The sequence below is a fragment of the Osmerus mordax genome, chromosome 22, assembly GCF_038355195.1.
Source record: "Osmerus mordax isolate fOsmMor3 chromosome 22, fOsmMor3.pri, whole genome shotgun sequence".
Classification (NCBI taxonomy): domain Eukaryota; kingdom Metazoa; phylum Chordata; class Actinopteri; order Osmeriformes; family Osmeridae; genus Osmerus; species Osmerus mordax.
In genome coordinates, this window is record NC_090071.1 from 11,745,126 (window position 1) to 11,760,590 (window position 15,465).

General features: G+C 49.0%; 46 non-coding genes across 46 annotated transcripts; all 46 read left to right on the forward strand.

Moving 5' to 3' along the window:
* The first annotated feature begins 231 nt into the window (after nt 1-231).
* On the forward strand, nt 232-304 carry trnaa-ugc (transfer RNA alanine (anticodon UGC)). Its single transcript has one exon. It is a non-coding gene; the product is annotated as a tRNA-Ala (tRNA).
* Nucleotides 305-476: 172 nt separating this feature from the next.
* trnaa-agc (transfer RNA alanine (anticodon AGC)) lies at nt 477-549 on the forward strand. Its single transcript has one exon. It is a non-coding gene; the product is annotated as a tRNA-Ala (tRNA).
* Nucleotides 550-703: 154 nt separating this feature from the next.
* On the forward strand, nt 704-776 carry trnaa-cgc (transfer RNA alanine (anticodon CGC)). Its single transcript has one exon. It is a non-coding gene; the product is annotated as a tRNA-Ala (tRNA).
* Nucleotides 777-1,051: 275 nt separating this feature from the next.
* Nucleotides 1,052-1,124, forward strand: trnaa-ugc (transfer RNA alanine (anticodon UGC)). Its single transcript has one exon. It is a non-coding gene; the product is annotated as a tRNA-Ala (tRNA).
* A 172-nt stretch (nt 1,125-1,296) lies between these two features.
* trnaa-agc (transfer RNA alanine (anticodon AGC)) lies at nt 1,297-1,369 on the forward strand. Its single transcript has one exon. It is a non-coding gene; the product is annotated as a tRNA-Ala (tRNA).
* A 154-nt stretch (nt 1,370-1,523) lies between these two features.
* Nucleotides 1,524-1,596, forward strand: trnaa-cgc (transfer RNA alanine (anticodon CGC)). The gene has a single exon. It is a non-coding gene; the product is annotated as a tRNA-Ala (tRNA).
* A 275-nt stretch (nt 1,597-1,871) lies between these two features.
* trnaa-agc (transfer RNA alanine (anticodon AGC)) lies at nt 1,872-1,944 on the forward strand. Its single transcript has one exon. It is a non-coding gene; the product is annotated as a tRNA-Ala (tRNA).
* A 154-nt stretch (nt 1,945-2,098) lies between these two features.
* On the forward strand, nt 2,099-2,171 carry trnaa-cgc (transfer RNA alanine (anticodon CGC)). Its single transcript has one exon. It is a non-coding gene; the product is annotated as a tRNA-Ala (tRNA).
* Nucleotides 2,172-2,446: 275 nt separating this feature from the next.
* On the forward strand, nt 2,447-2,519 carry trnaa-ugc (transfer RNA alanine (anticodon UGC)). Its single transcript has one exon. It is a non-coding gene; the product is annotated as a tRNA-Ala (tRNA).
* A 172-nt stretch (nt 2,520-2,691) lies between these two features.
* trnaa-agc (transfer RNA alanine (anticodon AGC)) lies at nt 2,692-2,764 on the forward strand. Its single transcript has one exon. It is a non-coding gene; the product is annotated as a tRNA-Ala (tRNA).
* Nucleotides 2,765-3,266: 502 nt separating this feature from the next.
* Nucleotides 3,267-3,339, forward strand: trnaa-agc (transfer RNA alanine (anticodon AGC)). Its single transcript has one exon. It is a non-coding gene; the product is annotated as a tRNA-Ala (tRNA).
* A 154-nt stretch (nt 3,340-3,493) lies between these two features.
* trnaa-cgc (transfer RNA alanine (anticodon CGC)) lies at nt 3,494-3,566 on the forward strand. Its single transcript has one exon. It is a non-coding gene; the product is annotated as a tRNA-Ala (tRNA).
* A 275-nt stretch (nt 3,567-3,841) lies between these two features.
* Nucleotides 3,842-3,914, forward strand: trnaa-ugc (transfer RNA alanine (anticodon UGC)). Its single transcript has one exon. It is a non-coding gene; the product is annotated as a tRNA-Ala (tRNA).
* Nucleotides 3,915-4,086: 172 nt separating this feature from the next.
* trnaa-agc (transfer RNA alanine (anticodon AGC)) lies at nt 4,087-4,159 on the forward strand. The gene has a single exon. It is a non-coding gene; the product is annotated as a tRNA-Ala (tRNA).
* Nucleotides 4,160-4,661: 502 nt separating this feature from the next.
* Nucleotides 4,662-4,734, forward strand: trnaa-agc (transfer RNA alanine (anticodon AGC)). Its single transcript has one exon. It is a non-coding gene; the product is annotated as a tRNA-Ala (tRNA).
* A 154-nt stretch (nt 4,735-4,888) lies between these two features.
* Nucleotides 4,889-4,961, forward strand: trnaa-cgc (transfer RNA alanine (anticodon CGC)). Its single transcript has one exon. It is a non-coding gene; the product is annotated as a tRNA-Ala (tRNA).
* A 520-nt stretch (nt 4,962-5,481) lies between these two features.
* trnaa-agc (transfer RNA alanine (anticodon AGC)) lies at nt 5,482-5,554 on the forward strand. The gene has a single exon. It is a non-coding gene; the product is annotated as a tRNA-Ala (tRNA).
* Nucleotides 5,555-6,056: 502 nt separating this feature from the next.
* On the forward strand, nt 6,057-6,129 carry trnaa-agc (transfer RNA alanine (anticodon AGC)). Its single transcript has one exon. It is a non-coding gene; the product is annotated as a tRNA-Ala (tRNA).
* Nucleotides 6,130-6,283: 154 nt separating this feature from the next.
* Nucleotides 6,284-6,356, forward strand: trnaa-ugc (transfer RNA alanine (anticodon UGC)). The gene has a single exon. It is a non-coding gene; the product is annotated as a tRNA-Ala (tRNA).
* A 172-nt stretch (nt 6,357-6,528) lies between these two features.
* trnaa-agc (transfer RNA alanine (anticodon AGC)) lies at nt 6,529-6,601 on the forward strand. Its single transcript has one exon. It is a non-coding gene; the product is annotated as a tRNA-Ala (tRNA).
* Nucleotides 6,602-6,755: 154 nt separating this feature from the next.
* Nucleotides 6,756-6,828, forward strand: trnaa-cgc (transfer RNA alanine (anticodon CGC)). Its single transcript has one exon. It is a non-coding gene; the product is annotated as a tRNA-Ala (tRNA).
* A 275-nt stretch (nt 6,829-7,103) lies between these two features.
* trnaa-ugc (transfer RNA alanine (anticodon UGC)) lies at nt 7,104-7,176 on the forward strand. Its single transcript has one exon. It is a non-coding gene; the product is annotated as a tRNA-Ala (tRNA).
* A 172-nt stretch (nt 7,177-7,348) lies between these two features.
* Nucleotides 7,349-7,421, forward strand: trnaa-agc (transfer RNA alanine (anticodon AGC)). The gene has a single exon. It is a non-coding gene; the product is annotated as a tRNA-Ala (tRNA).
* Nucleotides 7,422-7,575: 154 nt separating this feature from the next.
* On the forward strand, nt 7,576-7,648 carry trnaa-cgc (transfer RNA alanine (anticodon CGC)). Its single transcript has one exon. It is a non-coding gene; the product is annotated as a tRNA-Ala (tRNA).
* Nucleotides 7,649-7,923: 275 nt separating this feature from the next.
* trnaa-ugc (transfer RNA alanine (anticodon UGC)) lies at nt 7,924-7,996 on the forward strand. Its single transcript has one exon. It is a non-coding gene; the product is annotated as a tRNA-Ala (tRNA).
* A 172-nt stretch (nt 7,997-8,168) lies between these two features.
* trnaa-agc (transfer RNA alanine (anticodon AGC)) lies at nt 8,169-8,241 on the forward strand. Its single transcript has one exon. It is a non-coding gene; the product is annotated as a tRNA-Ala (tRNA).
* A 154-nt stretch (nt 8,242-8,395) lies between these two features.
* trnaa-cgc (transfer RNA alanine (anticodon CGC)) lies at nt 8,396-8,468 on the forward strand. The gene has a single exon. It is a non-coding gene; the product is annotated as a tRNA-Ala (tRNA).
* A 502-nt stretch (nt 8,469-8,970) lies between these two features.
* On the forward strand, nt 8,971-9,043 carry trnaa-ugc (transfer RNA alanine (anticodon UGC)). The gene has a single exon. It is a non-coding gene; the product is annotated as a tRNA-Ala (tRNA).
* A 154-nt stretch (nt 9,044-9,197) lies between these two features.
* trnaa-cgc (transfer RNA alanine (anticodon CGC)) lies at nt 9,198-9,270 on the forward strand. Its single transcript has one exon. It is a non-coding gene; the product is annotated as a tRNA-Ala (tRNA).
* Nucleotides 9,271-9,545: 275 nt separating this feature from the next.
* On the forward strand, nt 9,546-9,618 carry trnaa-ugc (transfer RNA alanine (anticodon UGC)). Its single transcript has one exon. It is a non-coding gene; the product is annotated as a tRNA-Ala (tRNA).
* A 642-nt stretch (nt 9,619-10,260) lies between these two features.
* trnaa-ugc (transfer RNA alanine (anticodon UGC)) lies at nt 10,261-10,333 on the forward strand. Its single transcript has one exon. It is a non-coding gene; the product is annotated as a tRNA-Ala (tRNA).
* A 382-nt stretch (nt 10,334-10,715) lies between these two features.
* trnaa-cgc (transfer RNA alanine (anticodon CGC)) lies at nt 10,716-10,788 on the forward strand. The gene has a single exon. It is a non-coding gene; the product is annotated as a tRNA-Ala (tRNA).
* A 275-nt stretch (nt 10,789-11,063) lies between these two features.
* On the forward strand, nt 11,064-11,136 carry trnaa-ugc (transfer RNA alanine (anticodon UGC)). The gene has a single exon. It is a non-coding gene; the product is annotated as a tRNA-Ala (tRNA).
* Nucleotides 11,137-11,308: 172 nt separating this feature from the next.
* On the forward strand, nt 11,309-11,381 carry trnaa-agc (transfer RNA alanine (anticodon AGC)). Its single transcript has one exon. It is a non-coding gene; the product is annotated as a tRNA-Ala (tRNA).
* A 154-nt stretch (nt 11,382-11,535) lies between these two features.
* Nucleotides 11,536-11,608, forward strand: trnaa-cgc (transfer RNA alanine (anticodon CGC)). The gene has a single exon. It is a non-coding gene; the product is annotated as a tRNA-Ala (tRNA).
* A 748-nt stretch (nt 11,609-12,356) lies between these two features.
* Nucleotides 12,357-12,429, forward strand: trnaa-agc (transfer RNA alanine (anticodon AGC)). Its single transcript has one exon. It is a non-coding gene; the product is annotated as a tRNA-Ala (tRNA).
* Nucleotides 12,430-12,583: 154 nt separating this feature from the next.
* On the forward strand, nt 12,584-12,656 carry trnaa-cgc (transfer RNA alanine (anticodon CGC)). The gene has a single exon. It is a non-coding gene; the product is annotated as a tRNA-Ala (tRNA).
* A 275-nt stretch (nt 12,657-12,931) lies between these two features.
* trnaa-ugc (transfer RNA alanine (anticodon UGC)) lies at nt 12,932-13,004 on the forward strand. Its single transcript has one exon. It is a non-coding gene; the product is annotated as a tRNA-Ala (tRNA).
* A 154-nt stretch (nt 13,005-13,158) lies between these two features.
* On the forward strand, nt 13,159-13,231 carry trnaa-cgc (transfer RNA alanine (anticodon CGC)). The gene has a single exon. It is a non-coding gene; the product is annotated as a tRNA-Ala (tRNA).
* Nucleotides 13,232-13,751: 520 nt separating this feature from the next.
* trnaa-agc (transfer RNA alanine (anticodon AGC)) lies at nt 13,752-13,824 on the forward strand. The gene has a single exon. It is a non-coding gene; the product is annotated as a tRNA-Ala (tRNA).
* A 154-nt stretch (nt 13,825-13,978) lies between these two features.
* Nucleotides 13,979-14,051, forward strand: trnaa-cgc (transfer RNA alanine (anticodon CGC)). Its single transcript has one exon. It is a non-coding gene; the product is annotated as a tRNA-Ala (tRNA).
* A 275-nt stretch (nt 14,052-14,326) lies between these two features.
* Nucleotides 14,327-14,399, forward strand: trnaa-agc (transfer RNA alanine (anticodon AGC)). Its single transcript has one exon. It is a non-coding gene; the product is annotated as a tRNA-Ala (tRNA).
* Nucleotides 14,400-14,553: 154 nt separating this feature from the next.
* On the forward strand, nt 14,554-14,626 carry trnaa-cgc (transfer RNA alanine (anticodon CGC)). Its single transcript has one exon. It is a non-coding gene; the product is annotated as a tRNA-Ala (tRNA).
* A 275-nt stretch (nt 14,627-14,901) lies between these two features.
* On the forward strand, nt 14,902-14,974 carry trnaa-agc (transfer RNA alanine (anticodon AGC)). The gene has a single exon. It is a non-coding gene; the product is annotated as a tRNA-Ala (tRNA).
* A 172-nt stretch (nt 14,975-15,146) lies between these two features.
* Nucleotides 15,147-15,219, forward strand: trnaa-agc (transfer RNA alanine (anticodon AGC)). Its single transcript has one exon. It is a non-coding gene; the product is annotated as a tRNA-Ala (tRNA).
* A 154-nt stretch (nt 15,220-15,373) lies between these two features.
* trnaa-cgc (transfer RNA alanine (anticodon CGC)) lies at nt 15,374-15,446 on the forward strand. Its single transcript has one exon. It is a non-coding gene; the product is annotated as a tRNA-Ala (tRNA).
* The last annotated feature ends 19 nt before the right edge of the window (nt 15,447-15,465 follow it).

Consider the following 15,465-nt stretch of genomic DNA (forward strand, 5'->3'; position numbering starts at 1 on the left):
ACATGGGGGATTAGCTCAAATGGTAGAGCGCTCACTTTGCATGCGAGAGGTAGCGGGATCGATGCCCGCATCCTCCATAGGTGATGCTGTTTAACTGGCAAGATTTAGTTTCTTACGCAGGGGAATCGATACTCGCAATCCCTGTGAGATTCAAATTGATGTCAAGTAAGCAGTCGAACCAGACTGTACTCATGCTGACGCTCACAAGTTCCCCAACGAGGAACTCTACATGGGGGATTAGCTCAAATGGTAGAGCGCTCGCTTTGCATGCGAGAGGTAGCGGGATCGATGCCCGCATCCTCCATAGGTGATGCTGTTTAACTGGCAAGATTTAGTTTCTTACGCAGGGGAATCGATACTCGCAATCCCTGTGAGATTCAAATTGATGTCAAGTAAGCAGTCGAGCCAGATTGTCGATTGTGACTCAAGACTGAGCAGTTTTTAACTCTTCCAAGGAAAATACACACACGTAAGGTGGGGGATTAGCTCAAATGGTAGAGCGCTCGCTTAGCATGCGAGAGGTAGCGGGATCGATGCCCGCATCCTCCACAGGTGATGCTGTTTAACTGGCAAGATTTAGTTCCTTTCCAAAGCAACATCTACAAGAATCGTATTGGCATGAAGGATGACGACACGATTGGCCTAATACAATTTGGGTCCTCATGCTGATGCTAACAAGTTCCCCAACGAGGAGCTTAATATGGGGGAATTAGCTCAAGTGGTAGAGCGCTTGCTTCGCATGCGAGAGGCAGCGGGATCGATGCCCGCATTCTCCAACAGCTTTTTCATTGAAAAATGGAGCTCCGTTCCACAACAACCTTTGCACGTGTTTCGGAAAAGCAGCTCCAAAGTGTGGGACGATTCAACTCTCCCAGGTAGGAGCAAGGGAAGTGCGAGTTAGCTCAAACGCTGCAGCGCTTCCTTTGCCTGTCATATGCAGGGGAATCGATACTCGCAATCCCTGTGAGATTCAAATTGATGTCAAGTAAGCAGTCGAACCAGACTGTACTCATGCTGACGCTCACAAGTTCCCCAACGAGGAACTCTACATGGGGGATTAGCTCAAATGGTAGAGCGCTCGCTTTGCATGCGAGAGGTAGCGGGATCGATGCCCGCATCCTCCATAGGTGATGCTGTTTAACTGGCAAGATTTAGTTTCTTACGCAGGGGAATCGATACTCGCAATCCCTGTGAGATTCAAATTGATGTCAAGTAAGCAGTCGAGCCAGATTGTCGATTGTGACTCAAGACTGAGCAGTTTTTAACTCTTCCAAGGAAAATACACACATGTAAGGTGGGGGATTAGCTCAAATGGTAGAGCGCTCGCTTAGCATGCGAGAGGTAGCGGGATCGATGCCCGCATCCTCCACAGGTGATGCTGTTTAACTGGCAAGATTTAGTTCCTTTCCAAAGCAACATCTACAAGAATCGCATTGGCATGAAGGATGACGACACGATTGGCCTAATAAAATTTGGGTCCTCATGCTGATGCTAACAAGTTCCCCAACGAGGAGCTTAGTATGGGGGAATTAGCTCAAGTGGTAGAGCGCTTGCTTCGCATGCGAGAGGCAGCGGGATCGATGCCCGCATTCTCCAACAGCTTTTTCATTGAAAAATGGAGCTCCGTTCCACAACAACCTTTGCACGTGTTTCGGAAAAGCAGCTCCAAAGTGTGGGACGATTCAACTCTCCCAGGTAGGAGCAAGGGAAGTGCGAGTTAGCTCAAACGCTGCAGCGCTTCCTTTGCCTGTCATATGCAGGGGAATCGATACTCGCAATCCCTGTGAGATTCAAATTGATGTCAAGTAAGCAGTCGAACCAGACTGTACTCATGCTGACGCTCACAAGTTCCCCAACGAGGAACTCTACATGGGGGATTAGCTCAAATGGTAGAGCGCTCGCTTAGCATGCGAGAGGTAGCGGGATCGATGCCCGCATCCTCCACAGGTGATGCTGTTTAACTGGCAAGATTTAGTTCCTTTCCAAAGCAACATCTACAAGAATCGCATTGGCATGAAGGATGACGACACGATTGGCCTAATACAATTTGGGTCCTCATGCTGATGCTAACAAGTTCCCCAACGAGGAGCTTAATATGGGGGAATTAGCTCAAGTGGTAGAGCGCTTGCTTCGCATGCGAGAGGCAGCGGGATCGATGCCCGCATTCTCCAACAGCTTTTTCATTGAAAAATGGAGCTCCGTTCCACAACAACCTTTGCACGTGTTTCGGAAAAGCAGCTCCAAAGTGTGGGACGATTCAACTCTCCCAGGTAGGAGCAAGGGAAGTGCGAGTTAGCTCAAACGCTGCAGCGCTTCCTTTGCCTGTCATATGCAGGGGAATCGATACTCGCAATCCCTGTGAGATTCAAATTGATGTAAAGTAAGCAGTCGAACCAGACTGTACTCATGCTGACGCTCACAAGTTCCCCAACGAGGAACTCTACATGGGGGATTAGCTCAAATGGTAGAGCGCTCGCTTTGCATGCGAGAGGTAGCGGGATCGATGCCCGCATCCTCCATAGGTGATGCTGTTTAACTGGCAAGATTGAGTTTCTTACGCAGGGGAATCGATACTCGCAATCCCTGTGAGATTCAAATTGATGTCAAGTAAGCAGTCGAGCCAGATTGTCGATTGTGACTCAAGACTGAGCAGTTTTTAACTCTTCCAAGGAAAATACACACATGTAAGGTGGGGGATTAGCTCAAATGGTAGAGCGCTCGCTTAGCATGCGAGAGGTAGCGGGATCGATGCCCGCATCCTCCACAGGTGATGCTGTTTAACTGGCAAGATTTAGTTCCTTTCCAAAGCAACATCTACAAGAATCGCATTGGCATGAAGGATGACGACACGATTGGCCTAATACAATTTGGGTCCTCATGCTGATGCTAACAAGTTCCCCAACGAGGAGCTTAGTATGGGGGAATTAGCTCAAGTGGTAGAGCGCTTGCTTCGCATGCGAGAGGCAGCGGGATCGACGCCCGCATTCTCCAACAGCTTTTTCATTGAAAAATGGAGCTCCGTTCCACAACAACCTTTGCACGTGTTTCGGAAAAGCAGCTCCAAAGTGTGGGACGATTCAACTCTCCCAGGTAGGAGCAAGGGAAGTGCGAGTTAGCTCAAACGCTGCAGCGCTTCCTTTGCCTGTCATATGCAGGGGAATCGATACTCGCAATCCCTGTGAGATTCAAATTGATGTCAAGTAAGCAGTCGAACCAGACTGTACTCATGCTGACGCTCACAAGTTCCCCAACGAGGAACTCTACATGGGGGATTAGCTCAAATGGTAGAGCGCTCGCTTAGCATGCGAGAGGTAGCGGGATCGATGCCCGCATCCTCCACAGGTGATGCTGTTTAACTGGCAAGATTTAGTTCCTTTCCAAAGCAACATCTACAAGAATCGCATTGGCATGAAGGATGACGACACGATTGGCCTAATACAATTTGGGTCCTCATGCTGATGCTAACAAGTTCCCCAACGAGGAGCTTAATATGGGGGAATTAGCTCAAGTGGTAGAGCGCTTGCTTCGCATGCGAGAGGCAGCGGGATCGATGCCCGCATTCTCCAACAGCTTTTTCATTGAAAAATGGAGCTCCGTTCCACAACAACCTTTGCACGTGTTTCGGAAAAGCAGCTCCAAAGTGTGGGACGATTCAACTCTCCCAGGTAGGAGCAAGGGAAGTGCGAGTTAGCTCAAACGCTGCAGCGCTTCCTTTGCCTGTCATATGCAGGGGAATCGATACTCGCAATCCCTGTGAGATTCAAATTGATGTCAAGTAAGCAGTCGAACCAGACTGTACTCATGCTGACGCTCACAAGTTCCCCAACGAGGAACTCTACATGGGGGATTAGCTCAAATGGTAGAGCGCTCGCTTTGCATGCGAGAGGTAGCGGGATCGATGCCCGCATCCTCCATAGGTGATGCTGTTTAACTGGCAAGATTGAGTTTCTTACGCAGGGGAATCGATACTCGCAATCCCTGTGAGATTCAAATTGATGTCAAGTAAGCAGTCGAGCCAGATTGTCGATTGTGACTCAAGACTGAGCAGTTTTTAACTCTTCCAAGGAAAATACACACATGTAAGGTGGGGGATTAGCTCAAATGGTAGAGCGCTCGCTTAGCATGCGAGAGGTAGCGGGATCGATGCCCGCATCCTCCACAGGTGATGCTGTTTAACTGGCAAGATTTAGTTCCTTTCCAAAGCAACATCTACAAGAATCGCATTGGCATGAAGGATGACGACACGATTGGCCTAATACAATTTGGGTCCTCATGCTGATGCTAACAAGTTCCCCAACGAGGAGCTTAGTATGGGGGAATTAGCTCAAGTGGTAGAGCGCTTGCTTCGCATGCGAGAGGCAGCGGGATCGACGCCCGCATTCTCCAACAGCTTTTTCATTGAAAAATGGAGCTCCGTTCCACAACAACCTTTGCACGTGTTTCGGAAAAGCAGCTCCAAAGTGTGGGACGATTCAACTCTCCCAGGTAGGAGCAAGGGAAGTGCGAGTTAGCTCAAACGCTGCAGCGCTTCCTTTGCCTGTCATATGCAGGGGAATCGATACTCGCAATCCCTGTGAGATTCAAATTGATGTCAAGTAAGCAGTCGAACCAGACTGTACTCATGCTGACGCTCACAAGTTCCCCAACGAGGAACTCTACATGGGGGATTAGCTCAAATGGTAGAGCGCTCGCTTAGCATGCGAGAGGTAGCGGGATCGATGCCCGCATCCTCCACAGGTGATGCTGTTTAACTGGCAAGATTTAGTTCCTTTCCAAAGCAACATTTACAAGAATCGCATTGGCATGAAGGATGACGACACGATTGGCCTAATACAATTTGGGTCCTCATGCTGATGCTAACAAGTTCCCCAACGAGGAGCTTAATATGGGGGAATTAGCTCAAGTGGTAGAGCGCTTGCTTCGCATGCGAGAGGCAGCGGGATCGATGCCCGCATTCTCCAACAGCTTTTTCATTGAAAAATGGAGCTCTGTTCCACAACAACCTTTGCACGTGTTTCGGAAAAGCAGCTCCAAAGTGTGGGACGATTCAACTCTCCCAGGTAGGAGCAAGGGAAGTGCGAGTTAGCTCAAACGCTGCAGCGCTTCCTTTGCCTGTCATATGCAGGGGAATCGATACTCGCAATCCCTGTGAGATTCAAATTGATGTCAAGTAAGCAGTCGAACCAGACTGTACTCATGCTGACGCTCACAAGTTCCCCAACGAGGAACTCTACATGGGGGATTAGCTCAAATGGTAGAGCGCTCGCTTTGCATGCGAGAGGTAGCGGGATCGATGCCCACATCCTCCACAGGTGATGCTGTTTAACTGGCAAGATTTAGTTTCTTACGCAGGGGAATCGATACTCGCAATCCCTGTGAGATTCAAATTGATGTCAAGTAAGCAGTCGAGCCAGATTGTCGATTGTGACTCAAGACTGAGCAGTTTTTAACTCTTCCAAGGAAAATACACACATGTAAGGTGGGGGATTAGCTCAAATGGTAGAGCGCTCGCTTAGCATGCGAGAGGTAGCGGGATCGATGCCCGCATCCTCCACAGGTGATGCTGTTTAACTGGCAAGATTTAGTTCCTTTCCAAAGCAACGTCTACAAGAATCGCATTGGCATGAAGGATGACGACACGATTGGCCTAATACAATTTGGGTCCTCATGCTGATGCTAACAAGTTCCCCAACGAGGAGCTTAATATGGGGGTATTAGCTCAAGTGGTAGAGCGCTTGCTTCGCATGCGAGAGGCAGCGGGATCGATGCCCGCATTCTCCAACAGCTTTTTCATTGAAAAATGGAGCTCCGTTCCACAACAACCTTTGCATGTGTTTCGGAAAAGCAGCTCCAAAGTGTGGGACGATTCAACTCTCACAGGTAGGAGCAAGGGAAGTGCGAGTTAGCTCAAACGCTGCAGCGCTTCCTTTGCCTGTCATATGCAGGGGAATCGATACTCGCAATCCCTGTGAGATTCAAATTGATGTCAAGTAAGCAGTCGAACCAGACTGTACTCATGCTGACGCTCACAAGTTCCCCAATGAGGAACTCTACATGGGGGATTAGCTCAAATGGTAGAGCGCTCGCTTAGCATGCGAGAGGTAGCGGGATCGATGCCCGCATCCTCCACAGGTGATGCTGTTTAACTGGCAAGATTTAGTTTCTTACGCAGGGGAATCGATACTCGCAATCCCTGTGAGATTCAAATTGATGTCAAGTAAGCAGTCGAACCAGACTGTACTCATGCTGACGCTCACAAGTTCCCCAACGAGGAACTCTACATGGGGGATTAGCTCAAATGGTAGAGCGCTCGCTTTGCATGCGAGAGATAGCGGGATCGATGCCCGCATCCTCCATAGGTGATGCTGTTTAACTGGCAAGATTTAGTTTCTTACGCAGGGGAATCGATACTCGCAATCCCTGTGAGATTCAAATTGATGTCAAGTAAGCAGTCGAGCCAGATTGTCGATTGTGACTCAAGACTGAGCAGTTTTTAACTCTTCCAAGGAAAATACACACACGTAAGGTGGGGGATTAGCTCAAATGGTAGAGCGCTCGCTTAGCATGCGAGAGGTAGCGGGATCGATGCCCGCATCCTCCACAGGTGATGCTGTTTAACTGGCAAGATTTAGTTCCTTTCCAAAGCAACATCTACAAGAATCGCATTGGCATGAAGGATGACGACACGATTGGCCTAATACAATTTGGGTCCTCATGCTGATGCTAACAAGTTCCCCAACGAGGAGCTTAATATGGGGGAATTAGCTCAAGTGGTAGAGCGCTTGCTTCGCATGCGAGAGGCAGCGGGATCGATGCCCGCATTCTCCAACAGCTTTTTCATTGAAAAATGGAGCTCCGTTCCACAACAACCTTTGCACGTGTTTCGGAAAAGCAGCTCCAAAGTGTGGGACGATTCAACTCTCCCAGGTAGGAGCAAGGGAAGTGCGAGTTAGCTCAAACGCTGCAGCGTTTCCTTTGCCTGTCATATGCAGGGGAATCGATACTCGCAATCCCTGTGAGATTCAAATTGATGTCAAGTAAGCAGTCGAACCAGACTGTACTCATGCTGACGCTCACAAGTTCCCCAACGAGGAACTCTACATGGGGGATTAGCTCAAATGGTAGAGCGCTCGCTTTGCATGCGAGAGGTAGCGGGATCGATGCCCGCATCCTCCATAGGTGATGCTGTTTAACTGGCAAGATTTAGTTTCTTACGCAGGGGAATCGATACTCGCAATCCCTGTGAGATTCAAATTGATGTCAAGTAAGCAGTCGAGCCAGATTGTCGATTGTGACTCAAGACTGAGCAGTTTTTAACTCTTCCAAGGAAAATACACACATGTAAGGTGGGGGATTAGCTCAAATGGTAGAGCGCTCGCTTAGCATGCGAGAGGTAGCGGGATCGATGCCCGCATCCTCCACAGGTGATGCTGTTTAACTGGCAAGATTTAGTTCCTTTCCAAAGCAACATCTACAAGAATCGCATTGGCATGAAGGATGACGACACGATTGGCCTAATACAATTTGGGTCCTCATGCTGATGCTAACAAGTTCCCCAACGAGGAGCTTAGTATGGGGGAATTAGCTCAAGTGGTAGAGCGCTTGCTTCGCATGCGAGAGGCAGCGGGATCGATGCCCGCATTCTCCAACAGCTTTTTCATTGAAAAATGGAGCTCCGTTCCACAACAACCTTTGCACGTGTTTCGGAAAAGCAGCTCCAAAGTGTGGGACGATTCAACTCTCCCAGGTAGGAGCAAGGGAAGTGCGAGTTAGCTCAAACGCTGCAGCGCTTCCTTTGCCTGTCATATGCAGGGGAATCGATACTCGCAATCCCTGTGAGATTCAAATTGATGTCAAGTAAGCAGTCGAACCAGACTGTACTCATGCTGACGCTCACAAGTTCCCCAACGAGGAACTCTACATGGGGGATTAGCTCAAATGGTAGAGCGCTCGCTTTGCATGCGAGAGGTAGCGGGATCGATGCCCGCATCCTCCATAGGTGATGCTGTTTAACTGGCAAGATTTAGTTTCTTACGCAGGGGAATCGATACTCGCAATCCCTGTGAGATTCAAATTGATGTCAAGTAAGCAGTCGAGCCAGATTGTCGATTGTGACTCAAGACTGAGCAGTTTTTAACTCTTCCAAGGAAAATACACACATGTAAGGTGGGGGATTAGCTCAAATGGTAGAGCGCTCGCTTAGCATGCGAGAGGTAGCGGGATCGATGCCCGCATCCTCCACAGGTGATGCTGTTTAACTGGCAAGATTTAGTTCCTTTCCAAAGCAACATCTACAAGAATCGCATTGGCATGAAGGATGACGACACGATTGGCCTAATACAATTTGGGTCCTCATGCTGATGCTAACAAGTTCCCCAACGAGGAGCTTAGTATGGGGGAATTAGCTCAAGTGGTAGAGCGCTTGCTTCGCATGCGAGAGGCAGCGGGATCGATGCCCGCATTCTCCAACAGCTTTTTCATTGAAAAATGGAGCTCCGTTCCACAACAACCTTTGCACGTGTTTCGGAAAAGCAGCTCCAAAGTGTGGGACGATTCAACTCTCCCAGGTAGGAGCAAGGGAAGTGCGAGTTAGCTCAAACGCTGCAGCGCTTCCTTTGCCTGTCATATGCAGGGGAATCGATACTCGCAATCCCTGTGAGATTCAAATTGATGTCAAGTAAGCAGTCGAACCAGACTGTACTCATGCTGACGCTCACAAGTTCCCCAACGAGGAACTCTACATGGGGGATTAGCTCAAATGGTAGAGCGCTCGCTTTGCATGCGAGAGGTAGCGGGATCGATGCCCACATCCTCCACAGGTGATGCTGTTTAACTGGCAAGATTTAGTTTCTTACGCAGGGGAATCGATACTCGCAATCCCTGTGAGATTCAAATTGATGTCAAGTAAGCAGTCGAACCAGACTGTACTCATGCTGACGCTCACAAGTTCCCCAACGAGGAACTCTACATGGGGGATTAGCTCAAATGGTAGAGCGCTCGCTTTGCATGCGAGAGGTAGCGGGATCGATGCCCGCATCCTCCACAGGTGATGCTGTTTAACTGGCAAGATTTAGTTCCTTTCCAAAGCAACATTTATAAGAATCGCATTGGCATGAAGGATGACGACACGATTGGCCTAATACAATTTGGGTCCTCATGCTGATGCTAACAAGTTCCCCAACGAGGAGCTTAATATGGGGGAATTAGCTCAAGTGGTAGAGCGCTTGCTTCGCATGCGAGAGGCAGCGGGATCGATGCCCGCATTCTCCAACAGCTTTTTCATTGAAAAATGGAGCTCCGTTCCACAACAACCTTTGCACGTGTTTCGGAAAAGCAGCTCCAAAGTGTGGGACGATTCAACTCTCCCAGGTAGGAGCAAGGGAAGTGCGAGTTAGCTCAAACGCTGCAGCGCTTCCTTTGCCTGTCATATGCAGGGGAATCGATACTCGCAATCCCTGTGAGATTCAAATTGATGTCAAGTAAGCAGTCGAACCAGACTGTACTCATGCTGACGCTCACAAGTTCCCCAACGAGGAACTCTACATGGGGGATTAGCTCAAATGGTAGAGTGCTCGCTTTGCATGCGAGAGGTAGCGGGATCGATGCCCGCATCCTCCATAGGTGATGCTGTTTAACTGGCAAGATTTAGTTTCTTACGCAGGGGAATCGATACTCGCAATCCCTGTGAGATTCAAATTGATGTCAAGTAAGCAGTCGAGCCAGATTGTCAATTGTGACTCAAGACTGAGCAGTTTTTAACTCTTCCAAGGAAAATACACACATGTAAGGTGGGGGATTAGCTCAAATGGTAGAGCGCTCGCTTAGCATGCGAGAGGTAGCGGGATAGATGCCCGCATCCTCCACAGGTGATGCTGTTTAACTGGCAAGATTTAGTTCCTTTCCAAAGCAACATCTACAAGTATCGCATCGGCATGAAGGATGACGACACGATTGGCTTAATACAATTTGGGTCCTCATGCTGATGCTAACAAGTTCCCCAACGAGGAGCTTAAAATGGGGGAATTAGCTCAAGTGGTAGAGCGCTTGCTTCGCATGCGAGAGGCAGCGGGATCGATGCCCCCAGGTAGGAGCAAGGGAAGTGCGAGTTAGCTCAAACGCTGCAGCGCATCCTTTGCCTGTCATATGCAGGGGAATCGATACTCGCAATCCCTGTGAGATTCAAATTGATGTCAAGTAAGCAGTCGAACCAGACTGTACTCATGCTGACGCTCACAAGTTCCCCAACGAGGAACTCTACATGGGGGATTAGCTCAAATGGTAGAGCGCTCGCTTTGCATGCGAGAGGTAGCGGGATCGATGCCCGCATCCTCCATAGGTGATGCTGTTTAACTGGCAAGATTTAGTTTCTTACGCAGGGGAATCGATACTCGCAATCCCTGTGAGATTCAAATTGATGTCAAGTAAGCAGTCGAACCAGACTGTACTCATGCTGACGCTCACAAGTTCCCCAACGAGGAACTCTACATGGGGGATTAGCTCAAATGGTAGAGCGCTCGCTTTGCAATGCGAGAGGTAGCGGGATCGATGCCCGCATCCTCCATAGGTGATGCTGTTTAACTGGCAAGATTTAGTTCCTTTCCAAAGCAACATCTACAAGAATCGCATTGGCATGAAGGATGACGACACGATTGGCCTAATACAATTTGGGTCCTCATGCTGATGCTAACAAGTTCCCCAACGAGGAGCTTAATATGGGGGAATTAGCTCAAGTGGTAGAGCGCTTGCTTCGCATGCGAGAGGCAGCGGGATCGATGCCCGCATTCTCCAACAGCTTTTTCATTGAAAAATGGAGCTCCGTTCCACAACAACCTTTGCACGTGTTTCGGAAAAGCAGCTCCAAAGTGTGGGACGATTCAACTCTCCCAGGTAGGAGCAAGGGAAGTGCGAGTTAGCTCAAACGCTGCAGCGCTTCCTTTGCCTGTCATATGCAGGGGAATTGATACTCGCAATCCCTGTGAGATTCAAATTGATGTCAAGTAAGCAGTCGAACCAGACTGTACTCATGCTGACGCTCACAAGTTCCCCAACGAGGAACTCTACATGGGGGATTAGCTCAAATGGTAGAGCGCTCGCTTTGCATGCGAGAGGTAGCGGGATCGATGCCCGCATCCTCCATAGGTGATGCTGTTTAACTGGCAAGATTTAGTTTCTTACGCAGGGGAATCGATACTCGCAATCCCTGTGAGATTCAAATTGATGTCAAGTAAGCAGTCGAGCCAGATTGTCGATTGTGACTCAAGACTGAGCAGTTTTTAACTCTTCCAAGGAAAATACACACACGTAAGGTGGGGGATTAGCTCAAATGGTAGAGCGCTCGCTTAGCATGCGAGAGGTAGCGGGATCGATGCCCGCATCCTCCACAGGTGATGCTGTTTAACTGGCAAGATTTAGTTCCTTTCCAAAGCAACATCTACAAGAATCGCATTGGCATGAAGGATGACGACACGATTGGCCTAATACAATTTGGGTCCTCATGCTGATGCTAACAAGTTCCCCAACGAGGAGCTTAATATGGGGGAATTAGCTCAAGTGGTAGAGCGCTTGCTTCGCATGCGAGAGGCAGCGGGATCGATGCCCGCATTCTCCAACAGGTTTTTCATTGAAAAATGGAGCTCCGTTCCACAACAACCTTTGCACGTGTTTCGGAAAAGCAGCTCCAAAGTGTGGGACGATTCAACTCTCCCAGGTAGGAGCAAGGGAAGTGCGAGTTAGCTCAAACGCTGCAGCGCTTCCTTTGCCTGTCATATGCAGGGGAATCGATACTCGCAATCCCTGTGAGATTCAAATTGATGTCAAGTAAGCAGTCGAACCAGACTGTACTCATGCTGACGCTCACAAGTTCCCCAACGAGGAACTCTACATGGGGGATTAGCTCAAATGGTAGAACGCTCGCTTTGCATGCGAGAGGTAGCGGGATCGATGCCCGCATCCTCCATAGGTGATGCTGTTTAACTGGCAAGATTTAGTTTCTTACGCAGGGGAATCGATACTCGCAATCCCTGTGAGATTCAAATTGATGTCAAGTAAGCAGTCGAACCAGACTGTACTCATGCTGACGCTCACAAGTTCCCCAACGAGGAACTCTACATGGGGGATTAGCTCAAATGGTAGAGCGCTCGCTTTGCAATGCGAGAGGTAGCGGGATCGATGCCCGCATCCTCCATAGGTGATGCTGTTTAACTGGCAAGATTTAGTTTCTTACGCAGGGGAATCGATACTCGCAATCCCTGTGAGATTCAAATTGATGTCAAGTAAGCAGTCGAGCCAGATTGTCGATTGTGACTCAAGACTGAGCAGTTTTTAACTCTTCCAAGGAAAATACACACACGTAAGGTGGGGGATTAGCTCAAATGGTAGAGCGCTCGCTTAGCATGCGAGAGGTAGCGGGATCGATGCCCGCATCCTCCACAGGTGATGCTGTTTAACTGGCAAGATTTAGTTCCTTTCCAAAGCAACATTTACAAGAATCGCATTGGCATGAAGGATGACGACACGATTGGCCTAATACAATTTGGGTCCTCATGCTCATGCTAACAAGTTCCCCAACGAGGAGCTTAATATGGGGGAATTAGCTCAAGTGGTAGAGCGCTTGCTTCGCATGCGAGAGGCAGCGGGATCGATGCCCGCATTCTCCAACAGCTTTTTCATTGAAAAATGGAGCTCCGTTCCACAACAACCTTTGCACGTGTTTCGGAAAAGCAGCTCCAAAGTGTGGGACGATTCAACTCTCCCAGGTAGGAGCAAGGGAAGTGCGAGTTAGCTCAAACGCTGCAGCGCTTCCTTTGCCTGTCATATGCAGGGGAATCGATACTCGCAATCCCTGTGAGATTCAAATTGATGTCAAGTAAGCAGTCGAACCAGACTGTACTCATGCTGACGCTCACAAGTTCCCCAACGAGAAACTCTACATGGGGGATTAGCTCAAATGGTAGAGCGCTCGCTTTGCATGCGAGAGGTAGCGGGATCGATGCCCGCATCCTCCACAGGTGATGCTGTTTAACTGGCAAGATTTAGTTCCTTTCCAAAGCAACATTTATAAGAATCGCATTGGCATGAAGGATGACGACACGATTGGCCTAATACAATTTGGGTCCTCATGCTGATGCTAACAAGTTCCCCAACGAGGAGCTTAATATGGGGGAATTAGCTCAAGTGGTAGAGCGCTTGCTTCGCATGCGAGAGGCAGCGGGATCGATGCCCGCATTCTCCAACAGGTTTTTCATTGAAAAATGGAGCTCCGTTCCACAACAACCTTTGCACGTGTTTCGGAAAAGCAGCTCCAAAGTGTGGGACGATTCAACTCTCCCAGGTAGGAGCAAGGGAAGTGCGAGTTAGCTCAAACGCTGCAGCGCTTCCTTTGCCTGTCATATGCAGGGGAATCGATACTCGCAATCCCTGTGAGATTCAAATTGATGTCAAGTAAGCAGTCGAACCAGACTGTACTCATGCTGACGCTCACAAGTTCCCCAACGAGGAACTCTACATGGGGGATTAGCTCAAATGGTAGAACGCTCGCTTTGCATGCGAGAGGTAGCGGGATCGATGCCCGCATCCTCCATAGGTGATGCTGTTTAACTGGCAAGATTTAGTTTCTTACGCAGGGGAATCGATACTCGCAATCCCTGTGAGATTCAAATTGATGTCAAGTAAGCAGTCGAGCCAGATTGTCAATTGTGACTCAAGACTGAGCAGTTTTTAACTCTTCCAAGGAAAATACACACATGTAAGGTGGGGGATTAGCTCAAATGGTAGAGCGCTCGCTTAGCATGCGAGAGGTAGCGGGATCGATGCCCGCATCCTCCACAGGTGATGCTGTTTAACTGGCAAGATTTAGTTCCTTTCCAAAGCAACATCTACAAGAATCGCATTGGCATGAAGGATGACGACACGATTGGCCTAATACAATTTGGGTCCTCATGCTCATGCTAACAAGTTCCCCAACGAGGAGCTTAATATGGGGGAATTAGCTCAAGTGGTAGAGCGCTTGCTTCGCATGCGAGAGGCAGCGGGATCGATGCCCGCATTCTCCAACAGCTTTTTCATTGAAAAATGGAGCTCCGTTCCACAACAACCTTTGCACGTGTTTCGGAAAAGCAGCTCAAAAGTGTGGGACGATTCAACTCTCCCAGGTAGGAGCAAGGGAAGTGCGAGTTAGCTCAAACGCTGCAGCGCTTCCTTTGCCTGTCATATGCAGGGGAATCGATACTCGCAATCCCTGTGAGATTCAAATTGATGTCAAGTAAGCAGTCGAACCAGACTGTACTCATGCTGACGCTCACAAGTTCCCCAATGAGAAACTCTACATGGGGGATTAGCTCAAATGGTAGAGCGCTCGCTTAGCATGCGAGAGGTAGCGGGATCGATGCCCGCATCCTCCACAGGTGATGCTGTTTAACTGGCAAGATTTAGTTCCTTTCCAAAGCAACATTTACAAGAATCGCATTGGCATGAAGGATGACGACACGATTGGCCTAATACAATTTGGGTCCCCATGCTGATGCTAACAAGTTCCCCAACGAGGAGCTTAATATGGGGGAATTAGCTCAAGTGGTAGAGCGCTTGCTTCGCATGCGAGAGGCAGCGGGATCGATGCCCGCATTCTCCAACAGCTTTTTCATTGAAAAATGGAGCTCCGTTCCACAACAACCTTTGCACGTGTTTCGTAAAAGCAGCTCCAAAGTGTGGAACGATTCAACTCTCCCAGGTAGGAGCAAGGGAAGTGCGAGTTAGCTCAAACGCTGCAGCGCTTCCTTTGCCTGTCATATGCAGGGGAATCGATACTCGCAATCCCTGTGAGATTCAAATTGATGTCAAGTAAGCAGTCGAACCAGACTGTACTCATGCTGACGCTCACAAGTTCCCCAACGAGGAACTCTACATGGGGGATTAGCTCAAATGGTAGAGCGCTCGCTTAGCATGCGAGAGGTAGCGGGATCGATGCCCGCATCCTCCATAGGTGATGCTGTTTAACTGGCAAGATTTAGTTTCTTACGCAGGGGAATCGATACTCGCAATCCCTGTGAGATTCAAATTGATGTCAAGTAAGCAGTCGAGCCAGATTGTCAATTGTGACTCAAGACTGAGCAGTTTTTAACTCTTCCAAGGAAAATACACACATGTAAGGTGGGGGATTAGCTCAAATGGTAGAGCGCTCGCTTAGCATGCGAGAGGTAGCGGGATCGATGCCCGCATCCTCCACAGGTGATGCTGTTTAACTGGCAAGATTTAGTTCCTTTCCAAAGCAACATCTACAAGAATCGCATTGGCATGAAGGATGACGACACGATTGGCCTAATACAATTTGGGTCCTCATGCTGATGCTAACAAGTTCCCCAACGAGGAGCTTAGTATGGGGGAATTAGCTCAAGTGGTAGAGCGCTTGCTTCGCATGCGAGAGGCAGCGGGATCGATGCCCGCATTCTCCAACAGCTTTTTCATTGAAAA